The sequence below is a fragment of the Canis lupus genome, chromosome 11 (assembly GCF_048164855.1).
Source record: "Canis lupus baileyi chromosome 11, mCanLup2.hap1, whole genome shotgun sequence".
In the NCBI taxonomy this organism is placed as follows: Eukaryota; Metazoa; Chordata; class Mammalia; order Carnivora; family Canidae; genus Canis; species Canis lupus.
Genome location: NC_132848.1, coordinates 41125995 through 41153320, shown reverse-complemented (window position 1 = coordinate 41153320; position 27326 = coordinate 41125995). Strand labels below are relative to the sequence as shown.

General features: G+C 43.2%; 2 long non-coding RNA genes across 4 annotated transcripts in view; one reads left to right on the top strand and one right to left on the bottom strand.

Moving 5' to 3' along the window:
• LOC140643048 (uncharacterized) overlaps nt 1-27326 on the bottom strand; it is a 72160-nt gene that overhangs the window by 7544 nt on the left and 37290 nt on the right. For 2 of the 3 annotated variants that reach the window (XR_012039436.1, XR_012039434.1), the window contains exons 2-3: nt 19383-19517; nt 18304-18393 (exon numbers count right to left, since the gene is read on the bottom strand). This is a non-coding gene — a long non-coding RNA (uncharacterized lncRNA). Of the gene's footprint in view, nt 1-18303; nt 18394-19382; nt 19518-20493; nt 20683-27326 lie in introns of those variants that run through there. The other variant, XR_012039435.1, reaches the window with a different exon arrangement.
• Nucleotides 14847-19937, top strand: LOC140643047 (uncharacterized). The gene is made up of 3 exons (XR_012039433.1): nt 14847-15203; nt 15672-15712; nt 16209-19937. It is a non-coding gene; the product is annotated as an uncharacterized lncRNA (long non-coding RNA).

The window sequence follows — 27326 nt, the reverse complement described above, 5'->3', positions numbered from 1 at the left end:
TTTCTTCTTTAAGAAACAAGTTTTGCATTACCAGGTAAATGCCCTTTCGAGGGGATTTTCATGGAACACTGGTGACATCCTGTGGTCAGTTTGGTTTAAGGCAGCGACTATCTTGGGGAATAAAGAAGTAAATGTCCCACATAAATGCCACTTTGTTTTGCAAAACCAAAAGGAAAAGAAGACATTCATATTCTCGATTTATTTATTTATTTATTTATTTATTTATTTATTTATTTATTTATTTTGAGCAATGCAATTTTCCAGTGAATGTGGACAAAGTAGGTTCTGGCGATGAGTGTTTTGGTAAAGATAGAAATTTCATGGAAAGAATATAGCTTCATCAGGACGGAGGACCGACCAGTGCCGCGATGGCAGGTGTCCTTCTGCGACCCTACCTGGTTCTCACCATCTGCTATGCTAAGACCTTGGTACCTTGGCTCGACTGCCAGTCTTTGCAGGAGACAGCCTTCTGCAAAAGAGCACACAGCGTGGCTTAAAGGGAAAACAGTGGGTGTGTTGGCATTTTACACCAGTGACAATAAATTGAAGCCATTTAGTTGTAAATGTGATATTACACTTGACGGTTTCCCCTGGCAAAGCACTGAGCGGCCCATATTGAAGAGAGGCAGAGCGATGGAGCTGGGGAGCAAACCCAGTCGCCAGAGTAGCCTACCAAAGGGGCTCGTAAAAGCATTTGTCAGTCGTTTAGAATCATAACTCAGCTCAACACTCAGGGTACCAGGAGCTACCGGCTTGGTTTAAGCTGTGGAGAGCAGGCAATGGAGTTTATGTTGTTCTTCTGTTTATTAAAAACGGATGGGAGCACTTGACAGAAAAATCAAACTTCTGGCCATGGCTCATTAGTCCCTGTTGTATCTGTCAGGGGTATGTGTGTGGCGTTCCAACCAGCCGCTAGGAGTAAAATCGCTGCTGAGCTTGGTACTCTCTCTAATTTTGAACAGAAAAAGAGATGCCAATCACGTCCAAGGGGAGAAAATGGGAGGTTATTTTTACTCCACCTACTTTGGTGGACATTAAGTATGAGTGAGCTGGCTTAAGAGAAAAATGATTATAGTGGATCATTTTCTCACCAATATTTGTCACAGAGCTTTCTCCAGGAGAAGCAGGAATGTAAAGATGAATGCCGAATAAAGGCCAACATTATGGCTCTTTTATAAAAAGCACAGGTTGGGGAGAAAGATCCTTGGGGGAACTTTGTAGGCTCCTTCTGTCTGCATATGGTCATTGAAGTACAGTCTTCCATGAACTAATCTGCAGGCATCAGCCTCCCCACTGGACACGGAGGTGAGACTGGTCAATCCAGACCTGTTTACATCAACCCAAAAGAAAGAACCAGCAGCGGTCCAGTCCTTCTCTGGAGAACAACGTTCATTTATAAGAAAACATATGTCTCACGGCCTTCACTCTGTGTCCGATGCACCCGGAGACTCAGAAAGACCACAGGAACAGGAGAAATGTTGCTTTTCCTGCTGATCTGGGGTTCGGGCTCTGAATCTCCCAAAGCCTCAGATCCCTCGTGTGTAAAGATACTTAAGGACCATCATCGAGCATCTGCCCCAGAAGTTTTCCAAAGGAAAAAAATAAATGAGATAATGAGTTTGTGTCCCTTAAACACAACACCTGGCTCATCTAAGCACTCAGTAAAAGTTGTCCCTGAAATGATCAACAGTGACACCATCATCATTAGCATGGACAGCATCCTTTGTGCTCAATTGCGCCTCCCCCACACAACGTGGCAGGAGGAGCAGGTGATGTGGAATAAGGGTGAGTTTGGAGAAAGGTCCTGCCAGGGCACCTTATTCTACTGGTTGGGATGATTATGAAGCTAATAATTTTGAACTACAGTCTGAATTAAGTGCTGTGACCTATACAGAAAAGTTGTAAATGTAGTTTCTGCATTCAATAAACTTAAATCTAATCCATGTTCGTGGATACAGGAAGTTTTCTGTGCAGGCAATCTTAAGTCAATAGCTTTAAAGCAAAGTAGATGAAGCCCCTGAAGGGGGCTCAGGGCTAAACAGAGCAAGAATTCCGGAGGGAGCAGGGGGTCAAACCTAGCACCTGCTACTCATTTGGGTTCACCCCCTGGGAGCCAAGGACAAGCTGGAATCGTGTGCTCAAGGGTTTCCAGTAGGGCCCAGCAGCTCCTTGTGTGTTCCTGGTCCCTTTAAATTTGGCTTTTGTTTAGAAATGTACATGGTGGGTCCGTCTTTTTGGCTAAGGTTCTCTGCCAATAGAGAATTGAAACCAAATTGTCTGAGCGAGAAGCAGGTCAGAGATAGAAGTCAGAAGTTCTAATGACAACTTTCATTGTGGTACCTCCTTTGTCTGTAACCTAAACACTAAGTAAATCTTTTTAAAATAGTTACCCAACACCCACAATGGCGAGTCAAAACCACAGGACCAGATCTGGGGGGAGACATCCAGAGGGCATGGCTCTTCCATCAGGGGACCTGCCTGCCAGGCAGAAAGGAGCCTCCCATACACAAAAGAGTACAACGTACACCAGTGGGTTTGTGACTCATGGGAGCCAGCAGAACAGGACACAGCAGAAAAAGCCACCAGGAAGGCCTTCTGAACTGAGATTCTGTTTCAGCCTGGCCCTTGGAAGGGACAATTACCACTGGGCAGGGTGATACAGTATCTACAGGAAGGACATCAGAGCAGAAACCCAGGCCAGGACATGAGGCCGTTTATACAAGAAGGATGTCAGGAAACCTCCAGAATATCCTCTGGCAATCTGCTTGGTAAGAGCAAATGAAGATATTTCAGGCAATGCTTGGTGGACGCAACTTTATCCTGCTAATCTTGTCAGAACCAGGTTATTCCACCCAAAGAGGTGAATCAAGATGTGGGCATCCCATTAGCCCTGTGGTTTTTATTTACATTATACCCTGTCTGCCCCTCTCTTTTCCTGCCAGACAGAGCCTGCACACTGAAGGCCTGGGGAGAGCAGGGCCATAAAGGAGCATCACGGCTGTGAGCCGTATTTTCAATTTTTATTAACATTTCTTATTTGCCCACAGCCTGATTTCTTTTAGGCTTGACATAATTTGCATGATTGAGTTAATCCAAGTGTGAAATGCAGTAGGGGCCGATTCAATGGGTGGCCAGGATGGGAGCATTATGAGGATGGAAACGCCTGAGCAGGGCCCTGCCTCCCCAGCTCCAGGTGCAAAGAGACTACAATAGGACACTCAAACTGATCTGCAGGACGGAGAACGCTCCAGAAGAATAAACTGTGTGTGCTCGGCATCTGAAATGCATTGTTCGAGGCACTTCTTCTCAAAATATTTTTCAGGTGAGGTGCTGTGTTTGAGCTGGGCAAACAGACACTCTCCGTGCGGCATCAGAATCTCTCTGAGATTTTGGGCCTCTCGTAAAAGGGATCTTTTCAGCACTTTGTTAATTTTTTTTTAAATTTATGATAGTCACAGAGAGAGAGAGAGAGAGAGAGAGAGAGAGAGAGGCAGAGACACAGGCAGAGGGAGAAGCAGGCTCCCTGCAGGGAGCCCGACATGGGATTCGATCCCGGGTCTCTAGGGTCGCGCCCTGGGCCAAAGGCAGGCACCAAACCGCTGCGCCACCCAGGGATCCCAATTTTTTAACCGTACATTTTTACATGATTTTACATTGACAGGCAAGTACTATACACAGCCCCCAGAGACCCTTCACCTCCCCTCCCCTCATGTCAACATATCACATAGTACATTTAGTACCTGGTCCCGTTACCCAAACTGTAGACTCTGGACCTCCCAGTTCTTCCCAGTGACTAATGTCACTTTATGCATTTTGAAGGAGATGCGTCATCACACACCCATCTGGGTGATTTTTCACCACCAGAGAAAATCATTCTTGATTCCTTTTTGCAAATTGATGGTCCTGCTTGACCTTTGGGCTGATCAGGGTGGAAAGCACACTCCCCACAAAGCTGACCAGGTCATCAGAGCCCTACACGTGCCCTACATCCTTCCTGGAATCCCAGAGGAGGATAGTTTCTGCTCAGCCATTCCTTGAGCTGGGAGGGGGCCAGAAAGCCAGCTCCAAGGAGCAGCTGTTAATTCACTGGCAATCAATCGATTCTGGCTGTGGAGTATTGATGCTTCGCAGAGAATCTCCAGACCCCAAGGAAAAATCTCAAAGGGTAGTAGCACAAGGACATTCAAAGAGGGGGCATTTGGTGGGGCTCCTACCAAGCAGTGGTTCTTGCCTTTTTCCTTTTTCCTACAAACTCCTTTAATAGTGATATATAATCCCTTATATCCTGGAAATATTTTTCCAAATAATTTCACTGTCTTGTGATTTTCCAGTTAAAAAAATTTTATATCAGTGTGATCTTAGGGTTCATATGTTACAATCTTTAAATCTTATTACCTATGAAACATATTACATTTTATACATTATTACATAGGTTTATCAAGATGCGAATGACAGGATGTTTCACTTTACCAATTTAGGAACTGACTGATGAATTAATTTTCAAATGATGTATTTTCTCATTCCTGGAGACTGAATGTATATTTAAATATAGATTGAAATTTAACAACACATTATGGTGTCAAATGGACTAAAAATCTATCCCATGGCCCAATATTTAAAAATCTTGCATGTTGCTCTTAAAAATTAACTGGTTCGTGTTTATCACTTGCACTTTCTTGTCTATCCATGACAAGATAAAGAACATCTCACACTAATATTTGTAGAAACATGGCAAACAACACTTTGACTATATAAATAATTTCACATTTTTTATTCTCAATAAATTAAAAGCCAAATTGGATATATTTTATCTTTTTAACATTGAATTTTGAAGTGCCAGTGACATAGTTGTGTGTCGTATGAGACATTCTATAAGTCGTATTAAGAGAATTTGCAGGCCCCTTGCCATTTTATGCTTATTAGTAACTATTTTGCAATGTCAACGTCCATTATGCCTCTCTTTCTAGTCAAGTGGCCAAATAAAAGTTTAAACAACATAATGTGCAACCACGAATAAAAATTAAATCTGTGCAGTGGTGAAAATCATCCTGGAGTAGGATGTGTCTAGAGTAGGTGTGTGACAAATCAGTTGGGTCATTAGCATGCTCATGAGATTCCAAGTTATCCCCAGACAGGCTCCCTAGAGACCTATCAGAGGGCTGGAAAAGTTTTGAAACAGAAAACCCTCCAAGAGTTACTTCTTCTATTTAATCCATGGAACGCCTGACTTTTTTTAGGACAACTGCCCATACATCTCAAGCCTTAGTCACAGAAAGGCTCATAAATGGGGACCTTTGGATATTTGGGGACAGGGAAGGGAGGAATGTGGAGAGAAGAGAAACAGGATGGAGGTTTGATCTTTTGCTGTTGATGGGCTCCCTTCACTCTCATCACTGCTGACCCTCATAACTCCTATGGTTTCTGTATCTGAAGATCCTTATCTCCCCAATTCACAAGAGTTTCCTACCAAAACTTTCTGACAGATCACTCCACATGGGGAGGGATGGTGACCAGGTGGGGAGAAAAAGAGCAGAGAGAAACTTATGTACTCATCAAAAAAATTTACTATAATATCCTAGCCTAGGGGAAAAAATAATAATAATGAAAAAAACCCTTTCCTTACGTTATAGGAGTTAACCTCTAGCCTATGGTGAGGGATTATAATGAGGAAACATCTAATTCCGGACAAACTGTAGAGGACTTCTTTATATCATCTACTCTCTAATCCTCAATAGATACGTGATGTTGGAAACTCAGGCCTGATTGACAATTTCTATCTGGTATTTGAGTTGAGATAGGGCTACAGGTAGGAAGACGAATCATGGGACTGTTTTGGGAGACTGTTGAAATTGGAACTTCCCAGCACCACACGGGACCCTGCTATGCACTCTTCACCCACTCATTGTTTAGGTTTGGGACTGTAGTAGATTTTAAGAGGGCTCAGCCCTTGCCTATTTAGCTCACTACTATATGCCCAGTGATTAGTATTTAACTGGAACACAGGAGAGACTCAGCAAATATTTATTTCGTAAATGAATAAATCTACACGTGAAGAGAAGGGTAAAAAACGATGAGATCTACATACAAAGCGAGTAAGTCACACAAAGAAAAAACTATTCGAAGAGCTGCACCCTTTCTATGCCAGTCAGTTCATAAATTCAGATCTGCAAATGCTATTAAGAAAAAGAACAAACTTGCAGTGCATCTGCCTTGCTGACAGTGGATAGAAGAATATTTGTAGGAGAATGTTTCTTTTCTTTTCTTTTTATAAATTTCACTTTTTCTTATGGAAATATTTAAATACATACAAAAGTAGAAAAAATAATGTGATGAGCCCCCAATATACACATCACCCAGCCTCAATGATTATTTACACAAGACCAACATCTGTTCCCCACTCACTCACCACCCCTCAACCTGTGCTGGATTATTTGAAGGCAAATCCCAGACATTGTATAATTTTATCTATAAATAGTTCAGAATATATCCCTGTTACTATTATTATATACAACAAAATTAATAAAAATCCTTTTACATCATCAAATTCTCAAACAACATTAAGATTTTCCACATAGTCTCATAATTTTTATTAAAACTTTGTTCATGTAATGTTATAAAATGTATAGAATTGTTGAATCACTGTACTGTGTATCTGAAACTAATATAACACTATATGTTGGAGCGCCTGGGTAGCTCAGCCTGGTTAAACATCTGCCTTCGGCTCAGGTCATGATCTCAGGGTCCTGGGATGGAGCCCTGCATTAGGCTCCCTGCTCAGTGGGGAGCCTGCTTCTTCTCTCCCTCTGCAGCTCCCACCCCCTCTTGTGCTCTCTCTCTCAAATAAATAAATAAAATCTTTAAGAAAAAAAAACACTGTATGTTCATTGTACTTGAACTAAAGGAAAAAATAAAACATTTAACTTTTTAAAAACTTTTTTTTTTTTTTTAAGATTTTATTTGAGAGAGAGAGACCACGAGTAAGTGGAGCAGCAGAGGGAGAGGGAGAAACAGGCTCACCACTGAGCAGGGAGTCCTGTCACAGGGCTCAATCCCAGGACCCTGAGATCATGACCTGAGCTGCAGGCAGATGCTTAACTGACTGAGGACCGTCTAGGGGCCCCCAAAACTTTTTTAAATTAGGATTGAAACAAGATGCAATCTTCATTTAACTGATATGTCTCTTAAATTTCTTTTATTCTATAAGTACCTGCTTCCTCTTTTTTTCCTTTTTCTTACAATTTATCTGTTGAAGACAGCAGATTGTTTTGTAGAGTTTCCCACATCTGGGGTTTCACTGCATTCCCATGATATCTTTAACATATTCTTCTGTCTCCTGTATTTCCCATAAACTGGTGAGTAGAATAGGAGGCTTGGTGGGACTCAGGTTTACATTGTGTATTTCCTATTATATCACATCAGGAGGTGCTAAAATCTGGCTGCTTCTCTTTTCTGTGATATTAAGAATGATTAATAGGTTCAGGCATTGTCAAAACGTTCTGTCCATTGTAATGTTTGTCACCAGCTGTTCACCTAATGATTTAGCCACCATTAGTGACTATTAGTTAAATCCATTCATTTATTTGGGCTTTTAAAATAGTGATATTTTATTTCTATCATCTCTTGTGAAAACATATTTTTTAAAGATTTTATTTATTTATTTATTTATTTATTTATTTATTTATTTATGAGAGAGAGAGCACGCAAGCAGGAGGAGGGGTAGAGGTGGAGGGAGAGGGACATGTGGACTCCCTGCTGAGCATGGAGCCTGACAAACTCAAAACCCTGAGATCATAACCTGAACCAAAAGCAAGAGTCAGATGCTCAACCGACTGAGCCACCCAGGCACCACTGCAAAAACACATTTCTTTAAAAAAAAGAAAAGGTACTCGGGGGATCCCTGGGTGGCTCAGGGGTTCGGCGCCTGCCTTTGGCCCAGGGCATGATCCTGGAGTCCCAGGATCGAGTCCCACATCGGGCTCCCGGCATGGAGCCTGCTTCTCCCTCTGCCTATGTCTCTGCCTCTCTCTCTCTCTCTCTCTGTCTATCATGAATAAATAAATTTTTAAAAAATCAAGGTACTCTTCTATGAGCATCTAATATCTCATATATAAAGTGGGAACAGTGAGATCTGCTTTACCTACTATTGGGTAGGCACAGGAAGCATTTGCTAAACTGAAGTCCCTATACAAATGCATGATAGACATCATGGTTGATCCTCCAAGACCCATTCCACTTTAGAGGAAGCACAAACAAGTCATGCTAGTCACGGACTTGGGAATAGGATTGCCACTCCATCCTTATGGGTGAGCCATGAGGAGAAGCTTCCCAAGAAGCTTCTGGGAAAGGGTCCTTTCTTCTCAGTGGCACCACATGAAGAGACAGTAGGTCTTCTTTCCCCTAAACAGGGTCATATCTGTCACCTGGAATGTCACCTGGAATGAGTACTGTTATTTGCTACCAGCCTTGCTACCCCACTGAGGAGAGATGGTGCGTGCCTGGATCCTTGGCGACACTATTAATTTGCTCAATCAATCAACTCTGCAGCTTATCTTCAGAATCTTCTGATGAGACATATCATATGTATTGTTGACAGCTAATGTGAGTTGGGTTTCTGTTGTAATGACAACCATCCTAACTAGTAAAGGAGGTCAGGAATGACCCTGGTGGTGACGGTGATGAATATAGCATTATAAAAAAACACCAAGCAAAAGCCAGTATTAGAGGTGTTGAATAGAATTTAAACACATAAACATTCAATGTTAGCCAACACTTATTGTGTATATACTCTGTAAAAAGCCTTATATGAAATGCTAATGTAATTTTACACAGGGAGATTTCAAGAAATGATCTATACATAATTCAAAGAAATCAGGATTTCTGAAGCCTATGACTGCATGGTCCTTCTTGAATTTGGTTTCCTCTTTAATGGGGAACCATCTTGAAATCTCCTTGAAGAATACTAACATCTATGAGTAAAGAAAGGCTTAAATTCACTCGCACCTTAGGTAAGTTCTAGGTGACATCGCCAAATTATGACTTCCCACCCACAGTTCATAAGACACTGTCAAAGGCACTTTAAGACATACAATGTCTTTATCATTTGAAAAATAATTTCCTTTTAGAACACAAAATAATGTATCTCCTTAAATCCTAGAAATATCCTATATGCACAAAACCTTGCACCTGACTTACATGCAACATCTTCTCATCTTGAATTGCAATGTAAAATTATGTATTTGGGCAAATGGGAGAGAATGTACTTTAGGAAATTCTTAGATCTTCAAAATACTATTATGAGGCCTCACTGTTAGGGTCCATTTGGGTGTGGTAGGTAGTGTGCTGGAAACACCGCCTAGCAGAAAATATTACAGTTAATCTTCTTGCTAGGAGACACCTCACCCAAATGAAGAGAAAGGGTCAAACCAGGAAAGAGTTGTGGACGTGAATGCCAAAAAATGGGAGGGAAAATGAAGGGTAGGAACTGGGCTGTGACTCCATAGATGAAGCAAAAAGTGGACCACAGCAACCTCAGAACAAATCAAAGACTGAATGTAGGATACATCATCTAAGATGTCCTGAAAGAAAATAGAGGGTTCATGTTTGGTCCAGGGAGATAGGGTTAGTGTGGTTAACAGTTACATAAAAAGAGGGAAATGGAGGGAGGCCCAGAAAAGATGAGGGAGTGGTTCTCGGACTGGTATAGATTTCACTCTACACCAGTGTGATGATCCTGGACACCAAAGAAAATGGCCCTACTTTCCAGGACTTGGGCCCAGCATGACCTAGAAAAGGTGGTCAGTGTAGGCATGGGGGAAGCCTGGGATAAATGAGTTAAGGCTTCCAAAGCATGAAGTCTGTGAATGGAAAGGTCCTGTCTCACTGTTTAGTGGAGTCATATCATTTAGGGGATGGAGGTGAGAGTGCTTGTGTCATATACCAGGAGAGCAAGATAGCAACCAAAGTTCAGTGACAGATGTGATGCCAGCAAGGCTCACATGATCAACCAGAGAAAGCCAAATTCTTATAAGAATAATCTTAAGACAAGGTCCAGGGGAATGCTAGTATCAAGGTCATTGGGTACAACAAGGAAAAAGGCAAGGACCAGTATTTCCTCAGTCAGGACAGGAAAGTGCTATGGAGGCCTATTTGCCAGAGGACCTCTATGAAGGCATGGTACTCTCTGTCCATCTTAAAGTCCTGGACTTTGACAAGAGTAATCGGTGTGTTTCACCTTCAAATCCTTATGGCAAAGAACATGCATGGGATCGGCCTATGAAAATCCTGGCAAATGTGACAAAGTATCTGCCTTGGTCGGGGCTAGGAAATCTCCCGCGTGCCCCTCCAGATCCACTGCTCATCTTTCTCCAACCTGCTCAATGGCCAGGGAGGTTCACTTGTATGGTCTGCATCAATGGGGTCCATTGGCTTCTGGCTTCTGGTTGATTCATCCATTAGCAGGTGCTGGTAGGAGGTCAGAGGAAAAGCAGAGAGTAGAGGGCAGGCATTTATTCCCTCGCTATCTTCCCTAGGTCACTGTCTTCTGAGAAGGGCCACAGCTTGTCTCAGCACAGTTCTTTCAGCCAACTCACACCCATACTTCCCATGAGCCCCCATCACACACACACACACACACACACACACACACACACACACACATAAACACATCCCTGGTCAAGTTCAGGCGTGATGAAGCTCTTGCTGTTAGTAAACACAGATACTGCACCATCCCTTATTGTCTTTCCTCAACCTGGCCCACATGGTTGTAATGAATCCCTTTATTAAGCTTTGTTCCATGTCTCAGGTCTGGTTGCACCATTACCCAGGATTCTTACCGATACATGGAATAAACTCACCATTGTCAACAAACTTGTTTTGTTTTGTTTTGTTTTGTTTCTGTGCTTGCAGAATGAATTCTTAAGAGGAGTTGGTAAAACAATCTCCCTGCTTGTGAGGAAAAAGAAAGGTCAAGAAGACCCCCTTGTGGGAGTCAGTGGGTGGCAATGATTGAAGGTTGAGCAGAGAATTGGGACCCCCACCTTTTCACCACACCACAATGATAACAAGAAAAATCACCCCGGAGACACATCTCCAGGAAGTGTGCAAGCACACCACCCATGGCCAGACAGGTCCATTCCTGCCCCAATGCAGTGTCAATAGGATGGCTGCAGCCAGGCCATGGGGGCCTCCCGTTTTGCAGGAAGTGCGGAAAACAGCAACAACTTAAGAGTGAACAGAGACATCACCTGTTGCTCCTTTTGTACAACCTGTCTGAGCCCATTTGGCAAAACTCTTCTCCCCCTTACTGGGAGAGTGGCTTCCCCGCTGCCAGCAGTCACCTGTACGCAGAAGCTCAGCTCAGTGAAAAGGAATTGTAGGCCAGAAAAGGCCAATCTCTTCCCGCATCCTTCCACATCTTTACATTCTAGAATCTGGATCTACAGGAGGTCAGCACACCCTGACTCCCTCATCTTCAACAAGACTCTCCAGTGCCTCTGCGCTGATTGCACAAGACACCTTGGTGCTCTTAGATGGGATCAATGACTCGGTGGTGAGCATTCATCAACAGATATTCCTTGAGCTTTCTCTTACAAGCAACATCCAGGAGATGGTTCTGCAAGCAACTTAGCTCTCAAAGGTCTGGTTGAAAGATGCCAGTCCCCTCTCTCTAACCTCAAACAGGCAGTCTCTTCAGGTGGCCCCGATCCACCAGGTGATTTCAGGGATTATTTTAATTTAATTCTGTGGTGACCATTCTTCCACTCATTCACTCACTTGACAAATATTTATGGTTTGCTAGGTACTGGAACTGTTCTTGTTTATAAGTATAAATAAAGCCACGGTATGTGCCCGAAAGAGCTCCAACTCTGTTCGGGGAAATGGAAAAGTCAACAATTGCCTGGAACACAGTGTTCTCAGGACCCAGAGAGCCTGGGAATGAAGAGCAATGGGAGGACAGGAGAGGGAGCAACTGATTCTGCTATGGTGAAGACCGGGACAGGGAGTCAGAAAAGGCTCTCAGAAGTGGTGATATTTTAACTGGGTCTTAAAAGATGCGTGGGATTTTACCAGACAAAGAAAGGAGGCCAGAACATTCTGGACCAAGGGAACATCATGAACAAAGGCATAAAGATTCCCATCAGCCAACCCACCCCGAGTCCTTGTCCTCTATAACCTCTAAACACCAGAGGCCCTTGGGCCTTGGGCTGAGGGCCTGCTTTTCTTCTCTCCTCTGTCACATGTTCTCATCAGTAGGCTCATCTGATCTCATGCATTTAAACCTCCATGCTGGTTTCTCCAGAACTCTCCTCTGTGTGCCAGCTCATCATCCCATGACCTTGACATTTCCCCTTGGATGTTCACAAGCATTTGAAGATTATCCCACCCAAGAAGAAACCTGAGAGGCTTCTTTCAGTTCTGCCTCAGTCTCCCACCCCCATTCAATCTATCAGTGGGTCCTGCCGGTTCCACTGCCAAAGTACACCTTGAGCCCACTCATGTCTCTCCATACTCGTTGTTACTCTTGTGTCTAAGCCACCTGCCTATCCTGTCTGGACCACTGGAACAGTCTGACAACGGGCCTCTCCAATTCTAGTCTATTCTCCATATGGCATCCAGGCTGATGCTATTAAAACATAATTATTAAAATAAATAAATAAAACATAATTATTGTGCTTCCCAGGTAATAATCCTCTAATGATTGCTCATTGCACTTTAAAGGAAACCCTGCACTGTCCAGCCTGCCTTATGAGGGCTGCGGGATCTAGCCCTGCCCACCGCCGTCAGATCCTAGACCTACGGCTAGATCTCTTTCTAGCTTCAGTGTCTCCTCCCAAAGCTGTATATGGCTGACTCCTTCTTGCTCCTTATTGTTAACTGAAACATTTTTCTCTTCAGAAGAATCTTCCTTGACCACCTTGCCTAAAATACTACCCCTCCACTTCCCTTCCATAATATCCTCTTGTTGATTTCCTTTCTGGAGCTCATCACAACACAAGCAGCCTGTGGATTTTTTTGGTTAATTGTGTTTTTTTTTTTAAGATTTTATTTCCTTCAATCAGAGAAGGACAAACATTATATGGTCTCATCCATTTGGGGAATATAAAAAATAGTGAAAGGGAATAAAGGGGAAAGGAGAAAAAATGAGTGTGAAATATCAGAAAGGGAGACAGAACATGAGAGACTCCTAACTCTGGGAAATGAACAAGGGGTGGTAGAAAGGGAGGTGGGCGGGGGGTTGGGGTGACTGGGTGACGGGCACTGAGGGGGGCACTTGATAGGATGAGCACTGGGTATTATTCTATATGTTGGCAAATTGAACACCAATAAAAAATAAATTGAAATGGCAAAAAAAAAAAAAGATTTTATTTCCTTGAGAGAGAGCTCAAGAGAGAGCACAGAAGAGGGAGAAGCAGACTCGCCATTGAGCAGAGGGTCCGACGTGGGGCTCACTCTTAGGATCCTGAGATCATGACCTGAGCCGAAGGCAGACACTTAACTGACTGAGCCACCTGGGTGCCCCAAGGCAAGCAAGTTCCCCGGGAGTGGCAACCCTGACTGAATTGCACTCTGTCTTATTCCAAGGGACTAGCTCTGTGCCTGGCACAGAGCAGGCTGTACAGAGATACCCTTTTGAGAGAGAATGCGTGAATGAATAATGGTTCTTTCTCCAAGCTCTCTCTATGCCCTCACCACCAAACCCTTACCCCTTTCCAGGAGATCCTCCTGGAAACTTCTGTGCTGACTAATAAGGAAGGGATGGGTTTCCTTCCAGATGCAGATGTGGGGCCAACATCACAACATTTGGATCTTAAAAGTTCTCCCTGAGTCCTCTCTGCTCCCAATTTAGAAAAGACCCAGTGCCAATGGGGACATCCTCCTGGGTTGGGTTAGGTTGGGTTTTTTTTAAAGCTCCATCAAAGCTTCTCCCTCACCCCCACTTCTACTCACTCAGTGCTTTCCTCCCCCTTGTCCACGATGGCTCAGGGCCAGGACTGACCTGCTGCCTTCCGTGTACTTCGGATGTGTTAGATCGAAGTGCTTTTGATAGGAGAGGTTGAAGGAGCTGGTGAATTACCTGCCTACTGAGTCAAGTCACACCAGGCAGTTGGACCTTTCTGACTCCTGCTCTTTCCCTGACCCTGCTCAGTAGGAAAGGAAGGCAAAAATAAAGATGAAACATGAGCAGTTAGAGCAGGAGAGTGATTATTAATATAATTATTTCTTCCCCTAGCAAGACCGAAGAACAGCCTTATGCAGCTTCCATTTATACTCCCCATTTTTTTTTCAAATTTACTTTTAATTTTTGAGATGATCCTAATGAGTTGAAAAGAGGGAGATATCTGTTTGGGAAATATGTAATTAAATACAGGATTTAATCTAACCATTAGCTGATATTCTCCTTTCTCAATTTATGTTGATTACAATCCACTTACTGTATGTGTGTACAGTGTAATTTATGGTGGTTCAACCTTTACTGGATATATATTATATGCTGGGTAATAAGCATATCAGCCACAAGGGATCCAAAGATGAATTAGACACCCTATCTGTCTTGAAGGAAGTTCAGAGGGCAGGCAAACATGTAAACAACTAATTAAAACAGTGTGATGCTTGCAATGAGAGTGTGTATGCAAAAGAAGGAGGGGGGTGTATTTTGCACATAAGAGAGATAGAAACAACTTGTGGCCACAGGTCCAACTGTGGCAGTTTGTAAATGTGGCCCTCAATCCTGAGACTTCTTTTCAGGAGAGAGGGTACCTGTGTCCCCTGCCCTTGAACCTGGGCTCTGTGACTACATAATTGATAGGGAAGTAGCTCCCCTGGAGAGAACATGTGGTGTGGCCCTGATGTTGGCCAGTGCCCACCTCTCTGCCCCTCACTTTCCAGCTCCAACCACTGTCTGACTGGGTTCCAGCAGGAAGTTCTTCTGCTGGTCTCACTAGAGTTTGTCTGCCACCGCTGTCAGTAGCTTGCTGAGGCTGCGGACATCTGAAGGCTTGACAGGGAGCGCTGGGGTGGCTGGCCTCTCTCCCTCTCTTTATAGTCTCGGGGCCTTTCCATGCAGCATCCTTTGCCTTCCTCATAGGGTGGCGGTGTCAGATGGCAGTTGAACTTTTCACATGGCAGTTATCTTTCCCCCAGAGTGGGAGTTCCAAGAGAATAAGATAGAAGTTGCAAGGCATCTTATGACTGAGGCTTAAAAGGTAAGCCCAGAGTTGGTACCAAAAGGACCACAAAAGGGCATGACTCTCAGGAGATATGGCTGATTGTGGGTGACATCTTTGGAGGTCAGATGGCAGCCTAGATGCTACCTTACAAATAATAGGGAGTCATTGAAGGCATTTAACCAAGAGAGGGATTTGAGTTTTGTTTAAAACACTGATTGAGGGATGGTGGGTAATGCCTGGGTGGCACTTGGGTCGGTTGAGCATCTGGCTATTGATTTTGGCTCAGATTGTGATCTCAGGGTTGTGAGATCGAGCCCTGCATCGGGCTCTGTGCTCAGGACAATCTGCTTCAGATTCTCTCTCCCTCTGCCCCTCCCCCCACTCACACCTCCTCCCCTTCAAATAAATAAATCAATCTTTAAAAAACCAAAAAAAAAAAAAACAAAGCACTGATTCTGGGACCAGTGGACTAGATCAGGAGGGCATGACCTGTTTCTCTTTTAGGTGACACGGTGGCTTGGAGACCTCTGAAATGCCTACAGAAGGTACATACAGGGCTGGAAATCCCACAACCCCCAAGGCAGAAAGTCTCGGCCCATGTAAATTGGGCAGTCAGAGCTCCCCGGATAGAGAAGCCTCCATATGATTAAATTCTTTCTGCCACATTGCAATGTAACGTCCTAAGGTCCCAGAGGAAGCCAAGAAATGGATAACAGTTGGAAACAAAATGGGATGTGGAATCAGCGACATAAAGTGTAAAAGGCATGTCTTGGTTTCCGTTGTCGCTGGCTAGTGCCAACACCATAATTATGGGGGCCAGGGCTGGGGGTGGGGGAGCTAAGCTAAACATGGAAAGCAAGGGGTAATTGCAGCTCCGATCGCACGGCAAGAGTCCACCCCATCCTCACACCAGCCTGGTGGGTTTTGTTCTGGAGGAGCGGATGCTCGGGTGGGGAGGAAGGCTGCCAACAACGCCGTGCGTGCACTCGCTGCCAAGCCTTGGCTCACCTCCTTACAGACATTGTCCGATTTAATTTTCAGACAGTCATCTGAGGCTGGAGTCACTGTTGTGTTTTTGGAGATGAGGAAGCCAGAACACAACTCACCAAAGATCACACATCTCATAAACACTGGAGCCAAAGATAGAGCCCACGGCTTTCTGGCCCCACCTCCACGCTACGGATTGTATGGTTTTTTATAAGCTCCTCACCAGCAAGCTGTTGCCAGAGCGTTTCTAAATGAAGAAGAAAAGGACTTAACAGCTGGCCGTAGCCCCCTGAGTTCCAGATGTAAGTCTGGCCACAAGTATAGTAACGGCTTCCGAAAAGTCATCTGGCTTCTAAAAAGTGACTGGCTTTATGCTGCAGTCACTCCAACCCAGAGCTAAAAACTCTTTTATATCAGCTCCCTTTAGGAAAAGAGATCTCTCAATTCTACTATTTAAGAATTCTCAACCGTGTCCAGTCGGAAAACTCAGCAAGTGCTACTTCTCTATCCTTTCTACTGGACTCCTTTTGCATGGACTTTCCCAGCCTGTTAAATAAAAAGCAAAGCTTGGAAGGGCCAGAGGTTCTCAGCCAGCAGCGAACTGCACCTGGCTGCAGGGTCTCTATCGTCAGGGATCCATGCAGGTCACATCTCAGCGACGCCACGTCCTGGTCCAGTGTAGTGTTCAGATTCAGAAGGAGGCAGAAATCTCCAAGCCCCACGGAGCGCAATCACTCCTGGTGGCTTCACGGTACCTTATGTGTCACTCGGTGTCCAGCGAGGGGAGAGAAACTCCTTCGAGATCATTTCACACTAACAGAGATCATTTAACAAAGAACCGTCAGCTGGACGGTTGTAGCTGGGGGTGGAGATGACTTAAAGTTAGAGGCTCCGGGAAGAGGCTGCGCAAAGCTGGCACCTGGTGGTCTGAGGAGGTGCTGGCATCGCCAGCTGGTGGGGAGATGCAGCTGGGCCTGGGAGAGCCCAGCCCCACCACCAACCTGATTCCACTGCTCCCATTCCAATGAAGCTGCTGTGTGAGCAGAGCCTGAGCCAGGCGACAGGAGCAGGAGGCAAACCCCAAGGGATCAGCAACCCCCTCCACCTCCCGAGCTCGCCTTCCCCTCCTTGGGAGCCCCAGATTGGCAGAGTCTATCCCAACAGTGGCTGGCCGAGCGATAGTGTGACGTGCAGAGTCCCAGCCCCGGTGTCATAAAATATTATGCAAGTGGGCTTGAGAGAAATGGATCAAGACGCAATAGCTTAATATCTGGTGCATTTGGTGAGACTTTGAAAATACAGTTGACCTCAGAATCCCACCTCCCTCCCCCCTCCAAATCACAGCACTAAAAGACACTCATTCGGGAAAATGTTTTTCATTTAACCACTTGCTTTTTACATTAAGCCATTGCCTTGGTACTGGAAGGGGGAAAAAAGTGTTACATTATTATTGGAAACCCTGCATTGAAGTAATGCAAATCTGTCTTCAAGTTCATTTAACAAAGTGACATTTAAATTACTAAGAAGAATGGAATAAACTCTATGTTATTTGCACTCTCCCAATACACTGGGATGAAATTGTCCTGGGATCAGCAACTGATTAAGCTGATTATATACCTCATACATGTAGGATGTGGTTTTCAACCGGCCACAATCAAAATACAATTTACTTCTGTTAGTATAATAATGTAGATGCTATAAAAGGCATCTTTTGGTAAGTGGTTTTCATTTACATTTCTCCTACTATTAGCAGGGTATTTTCACAGCCTCGCTCTGACTTCTCCCTGCTTCAACCCCAGATTCTTACTGTGGAATCTTTTGGTCCTCTCTGGGTCAGCACTGTGAGGGAACCCTGAGGCATGATGGGAATGGAGCTGGGCCACACAGTGGGAATCACACACACACACACACACACACACACACCATGCCAGCCTGGCAAGTGTGATCAAAGGTGGGTGGCTCCTGAAAAGGTGTTAGGGGAAAGCTGTGGGCCTGAAGAGCAGCTAAAACAGTGCCACGTTGAAATGGATCTACCAACCACAGGCATTGTCTGGGTGCATCTGTTCTAAAAGGAACATGGGCATGAGGGCAGTGATGCCCATGGGCAATGGCTCATCCAAAAGGAAGTCAACTGTCTCGTCTCACTCACCACTCAATGCCTGGCCCAGTGCCTGCTGTTTCTCCTCTGCTCAGCATGTTGGTGGTGGGTGTCTGCATACGTCCTCAGATCACAGGAGATCTGCAGGGCAAGGTAAAGGTGTAGACGGCTCTTCTCACTTGCTTCTAGTCCGCCATGCGGGAACACACGCACCCCCAAGCCATCTGTCTGTGTACATTGCCACGACCCAGTCGTGTGTCATTACACTTGCTTATTGCATCATCATCCTGTTCTCATCCCCTTCCAGTTATTCTCAATAATGCACCCAGAGTGAGCTTTTGAAAGCTCTAGTTGGATCGTGCCCTTCTCTTATTTAAAAGCCTTCAAAAGTTTCCATTTCATCTAGACTGAAATAAAAAATTTTTAGCAGAACTTCCAAGGCCCCGCATGATCTCATCGCTGCTAAACCTGATGACTTTATTTGGTGCCATCCTCCTGCCTGTTCAGTTGGCTCTAGCTGTGTGCCTCTTGCTCCTCCCCCTTCCCAGCTTTCCAAAATGTTCTTTCTCCCATGGTTTGCACATATGACTCTTACACATTTTTTATCCCTGAGCTCATAAGTCACTTCCCCAGAAAAGCTTCCCTCGTTCCACCTTTTACCCAATTTAGAGAAGATCTCCCCCATTGTTCATTTCCTTCCAGATCTTAATTATAACTCGTAATCCAAAAGCATGTATCTAGCGAATATCCTGTTTCCCACTAGATGGTAGGTCTCAGCAAGGTAAAGACCTTGTCTTTTTCTTTTTTTAAATTAATGATTGTTTCCCTGGTGTCTAACCCAGGACCCAGCATGCAACAGGTGCTCAATAAATGCTTACAGAACAAACTATTGCTGTAATGACCTATAGCCTGACTTTGCTGTCCTCGAGAGTCTTGTCATCCACTAATGTGGAGAAGGCCGAGTTTGGATGGACTCTGGCCGCATCTTGTCGGTGTCTTTTCAAACCACTTGCCCTCTCAGGCATTCCTAATGCCATCCTCGTCTCATTGGCAGCTGGCTGCTGACATCCAAAATCAGACTAATTTATTCTCTGAGCTTAAGCGGAGCCTACACGAAGCACCCAGCCTACCTTTTCACATGAAAAAATTGATGAAGGTGATCCTCCAAGTTAAGAGCTGACTCTTCTGGCCTCCATCCATTATCAGCTCCAGGAGAACCCCCACACTGAGGCTGTCCTCCAGTGGAGCTTCTCTAATACTGATGTCTGTAAGTAAAAGGGAGACTGGTTATTGTTTTGGGATTTTTTATTTTTTTAAAGATCTTTCCCTTTCTCAATCCCCAGAGCAACCTCTTGAAGTCATGAAAAAATTTTTACTTCCCATTACACATATGCTCGATGGGTGGTGTCTAGTCAGCTAGATGCTGGTCAGAGGACAGGGATTTTGTCTGTGACCTGAGAAAAGCTCAGCCCATTTGAAGGTGGAGTCTAGGTTCACTCATTCAAGGCGACAGGCACAATGCTGATGAACCACACAGACCTGACCACTGCCACATGCGCCATGTGTTCTAGTGGATGATGGCGTGAAAAGAGAAGCTTCCCTCCCTTGGGGACCTGATAAAAATGAAAATTCTGGGTTTCAGCAAGGAACTGATCTCATTGTCAAAATTCCCTAAAACATGCCAAAATATTAAAAAATTTAAGGGCCTGATGGTTTATGTCATGAATATTTTACTTATTTCCAAATATTCTAGTTAATATAGATGCTATATTATAGGAGCTATAATTAGCTATGGAGATGCTATATTATCTCCTATAAATATGAGAATATTTGACACCAGATAAGGAGATTTACATTTCCATGAATACACATCAAGAAAAAAATACCCAAAATACCCAAGAGAGCCTTTATCACCTGTTAAGGTGATAGCAACATGTCTGGTTCTGTGGGTGGGTGGCAGGATGACTATGTCTCCACAAAGAAGAGGCTAAGGTCATGAGTTTAAGGTTTTATAAATTAGGGGAGCCTGGGTGGGTCCATGGTTGAGCATCTGCCTTTGGCTCGGGTTGTGATCCCAGGGTCCTGGGATCGAGTCCTGCATTGGGCTCCCCGCAGGGAGCCTGCTTCTCCCTCTGCCTGTGTCTCTGCCTCTCTCTCTGTCTCTCATGAATAAAAAAATCTTTTTTAAAAATAAGGTTTTATAAATTAGTAGCCAAGACCAAACTAACACCCCAGTATTACCTAACATTAAACGAGTTAATAATCACTTCAGCCAGTACAGACATGCACTGCTGTGCTGGCCGCAAGCAGGTAGCAGGTGGAATGCAGTCCTTCCTGCGGTGAGAGGAGCAAGTCCCCGTGGGAAAGCCGCCAGGGGGGCGGCCGTGGTCTCGGATCCCAAGTGCCGCACAGACAGCAGTGCAATCTGCAACACCTCAAAACAGAAAAAGGATGTGCCATCATGAAGCCACTATAAAATAGAAACGTTTGGTGCAGCAACATAAAAAAAGCCAGGAAGTTTTCACTCCTACCCAATGTAAGCAGTTTGGCTTTCTTTTTTAAGCTGAAATACTTAAAACAGAGAAATATTATCTGAATGGGATAATCATAGTTGGAGCTTCCATAAGCACCTTTTTTCAAGGCTTTTTGCTTTCTTTACGCTATTCTGAGCTCTATGTCGAAAAGATGAGAGAGAGAAAGCCAGTGGGGGCGCCTGGGTGGCTCAGGGGTTGAGGGTCTGTCTTTGGCTCAGGTCGTAATCCCGGGGTCCTGGGATCCAGTCCCGCATAGGGCTCCCTGTGAGAAGCCTGCTTCTCCCTCTGCCCATGTCTCTGCCTCTCTCTGTGTGTCTCTCATGAATAAATAAATAAAATCTTAAAAAAAAATAAAAGAGAGAAAGCCAGTGGTCTTTCTCCCTGGTTATTGGTTACAGGCTGAACCTGTGCCTTGTCATCTTTAAGCAAACACTGTGGCCATTATTCACTACACCTGCCATCCCCAATTCTGTGGCATTCTGGGAGGAGAAAGGGGGCCTTTCTCAATTGGGCCCGAGAGAGGCCTGAGTGGTACACGGAGGCTGGTTAATTCCACATTCTGCAATTTAAGAGCATTTTTAAAGATTTTTTTATTAGGAGGATTCTTGATCTAAAGAGGTACTTCAGGAAGTAATCAACTGTTATACTGCCAGATTGAGATAATAGCTACTTCTCAGTCTATATCAACTTAAATAATATCCACATCTTGGCCTAAGCACAGAAGAGTGAAGCATTTCAGAACAGATGGATGGGAAAGGGCTTTTTACAGCTAAAAACCCGCAAGACTCACTGAGCAGGGAAGAACACATACTGATCAAGCAGATGAGATAAGAAGCAAATTTTATCCACATCAGTTTATTTCTTATTACTCGGTAAATGAGAGAAAAGGAGGGTAAGCAAAGGAAATGAGAGAGAGAAAAAGCAACAAACTGGGATGTAGAAAAGCAGCCCACTGGTGTCAACTATGAAGCATGTCTTCATTATTCAGAAACTTCCAATTAGTTTAGATAATTTAGTCCATTTTAAAAAGTCATTTTTTAAAAAAGATTTTATTTATTTATTTTAGAGAGAGAGAGTGAGCAGGGAAAGGAGCAGAGGGAGAGGGAGAGGAAGAAGCAGACTCCCCGCTGAGCACGGAGCCCGAAACAGGGGTCTATCTCACAACTGTGAGATCCCGACTCTGAGATCACGACCCTGAGATGATGACCTGAGCTGAAATCAAGAGTTAGACACCTAAATGACTGAGCCACCCCAGTACCCTTGAAAAGTCATTTAAAAATACTTTTGTCCGGGACACCGGAGCCAAAGGAGGCTCCGGTCATGATCCTGGGGTCCTGGAATCAAGTCCAACATCGGGCTCCCTGCATGGAGTCTGCTTCTTCCTCTACCTATGTCTCTGCCTCTCTGTGTGTGTCTCTAATGAATAAATAAATAAAATTCTAAAAATAATACTTTTGTCAGTGTGCTTCCTTTATTGATGATTTAATTTTCTACCCATTTCTAAATTATGTCAAAATATGGAGACCTGGAATTTGGGCTTTTATTATGTTTCATCATTCATGGAAAGTTGGCCCTTTGGGGTGAAGCCAGATCATCCTAGTGAACCCGTAGAGGTGGATCTGAGCGTCAGTGTGGACAGGGTGGCATCTTGTGGAGATGGTCCCAGCAGAAGTCTTGACCACACCTTTTCATGCATGTCTTGAACATATAATACATGTGAAGTACACTTTACATTAGATTGTAAATTTCTTTCTCAGATTTTAAAGTATTTTTACCTTTCTTAACATCAGTTTATAAAACATGGCAGAGCCCTTATAAAAGAGCTGTATTTTTTTCTGCTTCATATTTTGCAGGCTGAAAACTAAAAAGTGATGGGGGTTCCTTGAAATTTCAGAGCATATTATTGACAAAGGTGGGAGCAGGTAAAACCCAAACCAAACAAACAAAAATTCCTTTCCACCAGAACACCTTGCCTTCAACACTAATAGCATCATTGAAATTCCATTCCAAACTCAAGTTAACATAAAATTAAGAAGTCTACGCTTAGGGAGAGCTTTGAAAAATTAAGACACATTTCTCACTAAACTTAAAATCTTCCTAAATGCAAAAAATTGTAAAAAATGTTTTCGCTCCTTTTTCATTCATTAAGTAATAAAAGTGGAAGGAAGACAAATTGATATAATCAAGCCATAAACTCAAAAATAAGACTTGCCTTTCAGGCTCTACCAACATAATGCATGTGCTTCTTTAATTACCCTTCAACACCTAGGTGAGCAGGGTTTAGTGCAAATAACTACCTTTCTTTCTGATGAAAATAATGTTTACATTTCAAGCTGTAGCATAATATGTCAGTTATATTTACAGCAACAATCATTCTAAAGATTTTGACTAACCTTTTTCTAGCATTGGAAACATTTTCAAGAGCACAGTCAGGTACTTATTCCTCATTTGCATGAGGCGGAGCTGTCACTTCAGTCAAAGGAAACATGCTTTCTCATTCACTAATCCACCCATTCATGCATTAGTTGAGTGTCTACTATGCCTTCTAGGGGCTAAGGCTATGGCAGTGGGGGAAAAAAACCATGTATATTCAGTCTTGTGCCCTACATTCTAGATGGGGAGACAGGAAATAAACAAAACAAATAAGTATATAATAAGAAGATGATAGGGGTGGCTGGGAGGGCCAGTCGGTTAAGCATCCAGTTCTTGATTTCAGCCAAGTGGAAATCATTATTGGTTTTGTCTGTAGAATGGGTTTAAGATAGAGAGCAGGAGAGCAGTCAGCAAGATATCCAGTGAAAGAGAGCAGAAAAATGGCACAGTGGCTCATAGGGAAGAGGACCAAGGCAAGGGATGATACACATAATACTGCCTCATTAGGCCTCCTTGAGAACTTCACGTAGATTTCAGTATGATACTCTGACATGAGTGGAATCAAGGAGTTGATGTACTAATAACATTTTTTAAATATAGACTTTTTTTTTTTGGAGCAGGTTTAGGTTCACAACAAGACCAAACAGAGTTTCCACATATTCCTGCCCCACACGCAGACCCTCCCCACTATTAGCAATGCCCACCCTGTGGTAGATTTATTACAACCAATGCCCTGACCCTGACACATTATCACCCAAATCCCTAGTTGACATCAGGGTTTGCTCCCGGTGTTGACATTCTGTGGGTTTTTCACAAATGTAGTAACAATTGACAGAATTTAAAATAAATTTATGTGGCAATGACATTTTTTACTATGGTAAAAACACTTAACATGAGCTCTGTCCTCTTAAATTATAAGTACACGGTACAGTATGTTGTACAATGTTGTAGAGCAGAGCTCTAGAACTTATTCTCCTTGCATAACAAACTTTACACCTATTGTACGACAACCCCTCCTTCCCTCTTCCCCTCAGCCAGGGCAACCACCATTTTACTCTGTTACTGTGACTTTGGCTATTATCAACAAACAAAAGATAACAAGTATTGGCGAGGATGTGGAGAAATTGAAATCCTTGTACACTGTTGGTGGGAATGTAAAAAGGCACAGCCTCCATGGAGGACGGTATGGAGGCTTCCCAAAAAATTAAAAATAGAATTTCCATATGATCCAGTAATTCCACTTTTGGGTTTATATCCCCCCCAACTGAAATCAGGATCTCTACGAGGTAGCACTTCTATGTCCATTGCAGCAAGCCAAGATGTGGAGAAAACCTAAATGTCCATTGATGGATGAATGGATAAAGAAAATAGCAGTATATACATGCAGTGAATAACTATTTAGCCTTAAAAATGGAAATTTTTCCATTTGCAACAATGTAGACAAACCTTGAGGACACTGTGCTAAGTAAAATAAGCCAGTTACAAAAAGACAAATGCTATGTAATTCCACGACAGGATTCTAAAGTAGTAATATTCAAAGTATCATTTTTAAATAATTAAAAACATTTTTAAATAATTTAAGTTTCCATTTAAAATAATAACATTTTAGGGGCTCTTGTGTGACTCAGTCCATTAAGTGTCAGACTCTTGGCTTCAGCTCAGGTTGTGATCTCAGGGTCACGGGATCAAGCCCTGCCCCAGGCTCTGTGTTCTGCATCAGGCTCCACACGCAGCAGGGAGTCTGCTTGAGGATTCTCTCCCTCTGTTCTTCCCCCCATTCACTAGCTCTTTCTCTCTCTCTCTCTCTAATAAATAAATGAAATCTTTAAAATAAAATAATTACATTTTAAAAAGTGGTCATATTTTTATCATGCACTGTTCTGTGGGCTAATCGGGACAAATGCCATCAACCAGAGTTTATAATTTCAAAAACAAAGTATAAGTGTCCTACCTCCAGAGGCAGTGCTTTTCCCTTGATGCCATACAGTGAGCAGACAATGCAGTTAACCACGCTCTGTCCCCACAGCACCCACTTAGGTGTTGAGCAGAAACAAAGTGCTGCTGGCTAAACAGTCATCAGGAATACTAATGAGCCTAACAGAATGTGGGAATTAGTCGAATGTATAAACAGAAGTTTCATATAGCAAAAGAAAATTTCAGATCACACAACTAAAAGATGAACTACACGTATAAGTACAGGCATATTCTGTGCAAAGTACAATTATAACAACACCCACTATTTGTGACATACCGTCTGCTAAGAAATTTATTCCTTTTCGTTAATTATCACCAACCACCTGCATTGCTGAGGCTATCATCCCAATGATGCAGATGCAGAGGCTGAAGCTAAAGGAGCTAGAAAGGGGCCATAGTGGATGCCGACTGAATTCTTGGTGTCTGACAGCAAAGTTCGTGTTTTTACCCTTGCACCCTTACCAAAAAAAAAAAAAAACCAACAACAAACAAACAAACAACAAAAAAAAACAAAACCAGAAATAAATAACTTTCTGCTCATGTCTCACAAAAAACTTCCTGGGGAAAATGAGAATTGCACATTTAAGAATAAAATACTACCTACAGGAAAATGGACAAGGGTAATTCAGCACTCTGTAGCCCTGAATGCATCCTGTTCCTTCTGGAGAATACAAGATAGCTCAAAAGAGGTCCCTCACACAGTGGTCCACAAGAGATGTTCAAACACTTTATGAACTCAGCTGGTAAGATTGTAGATATTTGAGCAGTTTCATCCTAAGATTACTCTTAAGTGTGGCCATGTTGGACCTAAAGGAGCAAAGTACGCCCTTGCTATACATATTTTTAACACTTTGCATAATTCTGTCATCTACCCAGAGAACCAGGCCTCGTTAATATTCCGCAGCAGACCAAAAAATCTAGACAGAATGGGTCAAGTTTCCATCATCATGTTAAACCATATTATATTGCCATTTCAGCAATAATGTCAGTAATTAGATATTGGCTAAGTGCCTAAATCCTGGTTTGCATCTATAATTTAAATACGTATCATACTAAATAGTGTCATTGTGCAAAGCCAAGAGGTATTCAGTAGTTGGTGTTTTCCCCTTTCCTGAGACACAAAGAAACTTATTCTGCTCTCCAGAATGCAGGTGTAATGTTGGAAAATGCCTTGAAAATTCCACTCGTGCATTTGCCCGGGAAAATAACTGACTTTTTAAGTTATAAAAATATACTGGCTTTTCCATCTGAGTGGGTGGATGGAAATTGGTAGAAATGTATCATTTCCAGCTGATTTATTTATGTTATTGAAACCTTGAAAACAGTTCAAAATAAACAGCCCTAAATAGTTAGGCTCATAGGCTGAAATGTTTATCATACTTATTGTTTTGCATTGAACCTTCACTTGCACACAGGACAATTAGATCAAGACCATTTCAGTACATCTGGGACTTGTCTTTTCAAAAAGTTACTTGCTGTGGATGCAAGGAAAAAGCAAATGTCTCTTTTTTTAAGATTTTTTATTCATTTGAGAAAATGAGAGAGAACACAGCAGGGGGGAGGGGCAGAGGGAGAAGCAGACATCCTGCTGAGCAGGGAACCCAACTCGGGGCCTGATGCCAGGATCATGGGATCATGGCCTGACTGAATGTAGTTGCCCAACAGACTGAGCCACCCAGGCACCCCCAAATATCTTCTTAAACTCAAGTGTAACAAATCTGTGGCAACCAAAGAATTTCTAAAAACCTGGATGGGAGATGGCAGTCAAGCTATGTATGCCTCCTCTTCCCACACTGAGTGTCAGACAAATGGGAAGTAGTATATAGCATCTGCATACAGTATCAGTAGTTGAACTTGAATTTCATTGCAAAATGGCTTTGGTCGCAGCTTGGGCTATTTACAGAAAGCCTATTTCAGTTCTCCTTAGCCCAAATTAAACAGTCTTAGAATGTGGTACTTATAAAAGGAAACAAAGGGCCTATTTATTTGATATTGTGCATCAAAAAGAGAAGATATAAATTGCATTAATCTCCCATCTTTCTATTCTGACTCCCTTGTCTTCATGATCTGGGCACTCTTACTCAGGATGGTTGTAAATGGTCAAAGACAGATTGAATGACCTGTCTTATTGACTGGCTTGGCCACTTGGTTCCCTATTTTCTGTCCCTTGGCTTATTCTTTTGAGAGAGATAA